The 5177-nt window shown below is 26.3% G+C and overlaps 1 pseudogene; it reads right to left on the reverse strand.

The window, feature by feature from the left end:
• Window positions 1-2508: 2508 nt before the first annotated feature.
• On the reverse strand, window positions 2509-4014 carry LOC132920601 (uncharacterized; annotated as a pseudogene).
• Between the last annotated feature and the right edge of the window lie 1163 nt (window positions 4015-5177).

Below are 5177 nucleotides of genomic sequence, written 5' to 3' on the forward strand. Positions count from 1 at the left end.
TATCGTTTGGACAAGTACGGCCGGCGAAATAAGCGACGACATCACACGAACCGATTTGTATGATAATAGAAAAATGGACGTGATGCAATCAAGCCGTAGTGCAATAAGAATATCTATTACTATTATTATTACTCTGTGGTATCAAGTCAAATTGGTTAATACGGTAATACAATCAAAATTTAACGCTGATGCGTGGTCAATTTGTGTATAATATCGTATATTAACGAAAATCTGAAAATATTAAAAATAATAAATATTGATATTCGACATTAGAATTGTGCAGGCTCTTCCGCACTAATCTCGTTTCGTCCACGTAATCATATCAACATTATTATTATTATTATTATTACTATAATCATTATAATAACTTTTTCCGGGTCATAGACATTAGACAACTATACATTACTGTCGTTGTATTCTCATTCTCCACTTGTGTCTTGGTTTTTATTTTTGAATTATTATATAGTGACCGTCTCACTCAACGGCCAATGTGAGCTCGCACGATTATGCCGCCACTGATTACTCTCATTTTTCATACGATCATACTAAATGCATTATTTGTTATTTTATCATGATTTACATAATTAGATATAATCATAATTATATTTTCACAATAATATATCAATATATCCAGACAAATTTTAATATACTCAGAATATTTGTACACAGTTGTCAGAACATTTTTAAATATTGTTACAATATTGAAAGTACACTTTTTGGTAGAATTTTGTACTCACATATTATCACAATATACAATAGTTTTTATTTTAGCAATATTGTCACAACAATGTTGTATGCACCTACCATAGAAAGAGAAACGTTGTCAAAATATTTTATTTTTGCATTGTCAGAATAAATATATTTTTTATTTCTATAATATTATCACGACACAGGACCCTACGTTTTCATGGTGGTTATAATAAATATAGAAACTGATTTTAAGGACGGGAGGTTAAAACTAACGTAACTAGTAGTGCACTAATTAGTCCTAAAAACCTTACCTACTATTTTTATAGTAAAATTATTATACTATTTATACTGCTCACACATTTAGGCCGGCATCTGATTTAAATTTTATGACGAGAAAATCTACAGAACAGCACTGGACTTAAACATACTCTACAGTGGTGTAAATACCGATTGGCAAGGTTAGGTTTTATATTTCTCAAAATCAAATCGTTAAATACCGCACACATTGATATATATCAATAACGTAGGCATACATTTATTTAAAATAATATTAAGTATCGTTTAGTACTGCACACCAGTTAATCATAATTCAATCAAGATCACAAAATCACAAAAATAAAATGTTCGAGATTATACAGCAAAATCAGTTATTTTCCAATATTTGAAAAAAAAATTACAATGATAAAAGTTCACAAACTGGATTATGGTTGAAACTTTTTTCGGATTTGCCTTATTTACCATCACATTTGATTCCTGAGGCGTTTCTGGAGATAATGACTACTTGCCCAGATGAAAAACAATTTTATGATTTTGCTGATTTTGATATTTAATTTTTAACTGTCAATCAAAAGTGTGTGGTTTTTGAACTATCAACCTTTAAAATTTCTCTTTTTAACAATATATTAAATGTATGTTTTTATGATGACCGCCAAAGTGGGCAAACGCCAAGGGCCTATAATTTATGAGGGTACTAGTCTAAACAATAATGCCCTATATTTTATATTAAACTATAAATTTCACGATAGAATGAAAAATATGAAAATAATAATATTTTGGTATTTGAAATAAATTCCACGAATTAAGGATCAATAGGTAACCAATTATTGGTAGGTATGTATTAAAATAGTACCTTTTATACATCAATAATAATGAAAATGAGAGAAACAACTTTTATCTATATTCAATAAATAAGTAAGCTGTTCACAATGTGAATGGCAGCATACTTAATCAATATATAAATACATAGGGATAAAGTTTAATGTATGGTATTTGTTAACCATGTAGTAATTGTGGGCTGGGGGGCTGATGTGAAAAATTAACTTTTCTACTATCTCTGACCTAAAATTGGCAATAATATTTTATAAAACTACTAACTAGTTGTATAAATATTCTATATATATTCATATAGCACATAAGAGTCATTGCACATGGGCCTCTATGTACCTACTTACACAACTGACTATATACTATACCTTGATATTGTTGTAAAATAATATTTTTTTATTTTACACCATTATATACATGTAAATATTGACAAAATGTTTCACATATTATATTTTGTTATATTATACACATTGTTTTAATAAATAAAAACCTTTTAATTTTATTATTTGAATTATATAGCAGTATATATTAAATAAATAAATAAATAACAACAAATACAAATTAAAACAAATCATATATATATATAATCACTAAATTGTATGACAAAACAAGTATAATATACTTAGTTATATATGCTACATATTGCATAGAAACAATTAAAAATATCAAGCAATTTGAAAATTAAATTTAAAACTTTTGTATGACCACATGAAGATTTTATAATAATAACAATTTATAAATTGTATACTCGTAAAACTAAATAAACACTCATTTTTAAATTTGTTATAAATTGCCAGAAGTGTAACTTATAGTATTTCATAGTTCGTTTTGAATCGTCACATGGATAAGACGTGCGTCAATGTTGTATTGCCTAAATAGTTTTATCGATAAGTGCCGTCTAATTAGTTTTGTAGCTTATATAGATTATTATACCCATATCGCTAATCTATATCGTTATGTCTTGCTTGGCATGTGATACTGTGGTTTCCCCAACCAAAAAAATTAATTGTAATAATTGTGGTCAACCTTACCATCGAAAATGCATACCTAACCACGATTCAATCACTAATAAAAATAATAAAATAAATAATGTAAATCTTGCAGCTTGTTTTTTTTAATTGAGATGGAACCTGAGCTCACCAAAGTTTAATTGGTTTTTTATTCTCTTTCAATTAAGTATCACGGAATTTTATCATCTTATTTATGGATTCTACAAACAGAAATACAAATGATAAATATTACTGAACATCAAATATTAAAAACAGATTATTAAAATGATTCACTGAATATTGAGCTACAACATTGCATAGGTAGAGTAGTAGTCCTTTAAATCCTATGTTATGATTATTAATATTTTGTAAGAAGATTATCAGAAAATAACTTCTGCATAATTGTTTTTATTGTTTCTGACAGAGAATCTCCAACCAGTCAACTTAATGATACAATCTGAAATATTTGTTTAATGTCAGTTATTACAATTAATATAATATATTGCATGAGGCTATGTAATAACCAAATATTCATACAACTTGATTTCCGTAATATTTATTTGTAAGAAACTTTTCTTACATCATTTCAAGTTCATTATCATTTTCTAAACAGATTAACTCATGAAAAACATCAGAATCCCAGTTTTTTGCAAGAAGGATGGATGTATTTGATAATTTTTCAACATGAATTTCTAATAATGTATGAAATAAATCTTATCATTTTTGAATGGAATCTACTTCATATTTAATGCAAGTAAGGCATCTTAGTAAGGCTTCTTGTTACAATTTTTTTGAATGTTAAAATATACAATGAAGAAGCATTTAAGTAAATAATACAACTATACAAGATGTAAATGAATGTGTATAGTATGTTTTTTGTTTATTATTGTTATTTATTATATTAGGTTGTGATAAATTAAAGTAAAAATATAACAAATATTAATTTTTTATTATTTAATAATTCGAGATGTTGTTTTTATTTAAATTTATAATTTCTGAATAACTGTAGTTCATAATGAAATTAAATTTAAAAATAGTCTAGCCTATGAAAAAAGGGTATTAACTAATAGTAAGTTAAAAATTTTAAATTTACTTAAAAACATTTTTTTTATATAATTTTTTATTTTAATTATTTGGTTAAATTTTTATTTATTTTTTAGACAGAAAATACATCATACAATGATTTAATTTTACCTTGATCACTTTCAACCTCAATGTGAGGAGTTATCATCAAAGTATTGCTTGGATGACTGCTTATATAGTAGAGATGTTTTATCTACACTAAATCAATTGAACTTGGTACTTTGTTTAAAACGTTTTCAATTTTTTATTTGCTGATCCTGATAGTTCAAATGTTGAAGTTTCTTCAGTCAATGTTGACTCAGAGAGTTTTACTGATAGAGTTGTTTCAGAATTAACTTTAGAATTTAATAAAAAATTAAAATTGCTAGTATTATAGTTTTGTCTTCTATTGAACTTGAGGTAGATACTTTTCTCATTTCTGAATGGATGATATGAAATATCTTTGTCCTAATCATCATAATTGTGACATAATAACGTAGTAAACTATTATATATTGATGGCGCTCAATATATTTTTTAAAGGACTTATTTGGCCATGCACAATAGCTATCTTGAAACCAGAACTTAGGAATGGCTGCTACAGTATTATCATCAGTGAATAATACTACAATCCATATATTTCTAAGAAGAAAATCAAAAACTTATTTTTATATATCTAAATATAACTTACTATAATTATAGCAGTTACAATAGTCTATTTACAACTTTATTGTACACAATGTAATACCTAATACGTATATAATAATGAATCTATATAAATAATATAAAATTCTTAAATTTTTATATTTTATTATTTAAAAAATACCTAATAGACAAATAATTATTCTATCAAGAAATTAATTTTAAACAAGGCTTATTTTATAGATTCTAATCTATATAAATAAATAAGAAAAATCCATTAATTTATACCTTATTAGGCCATAGAGACAAATTTAAGTATAAATAAAAAAATATTTATTTCAATATTTAATTAGTGACGTCTTCCAATGCTTATGTAGCTTTCGAAATATAAAGTCTGTTGGTCCTGATGGTATCCAGGGTGATTTTTTGTATAAACTTCGTTCTGTTCTAGCAGAATCGTTGTGGCTATTGTTTAGACGTTCTATTGACTTAGGCATCTTCCCGTCTGCTCTTAAATTTGGTTCAATTAGACCAATATTGAAGTCGGGTGATTCTACAGATATCACAAACTATCGTCCAATTACTATCCTTCCTCATTTATCCAAATTATTTGAAACACTTGTCCTTAACTCAATTCGCTCCTCCTTAAATCATATCCTGGTTGATGAGCAACATGGCTTCCGTCCTGGTA

Source organism: Rhopalosiphum padi, chromosome 1 (genome assembly GCF_020882245.1).
Source record: "Rhopalosiphum padi isolate XX-2018 chromosome 1, ASM2088224v1, whole genome shotgun sequence".
Taxonomy (NCBI): domain Eukaryota; kingdom Metazoa; phylum Arthropoda; class Insecta; order Hemiptera; family Aphididae; genus Rhopalosiphum; species Rhopalosiphum padi.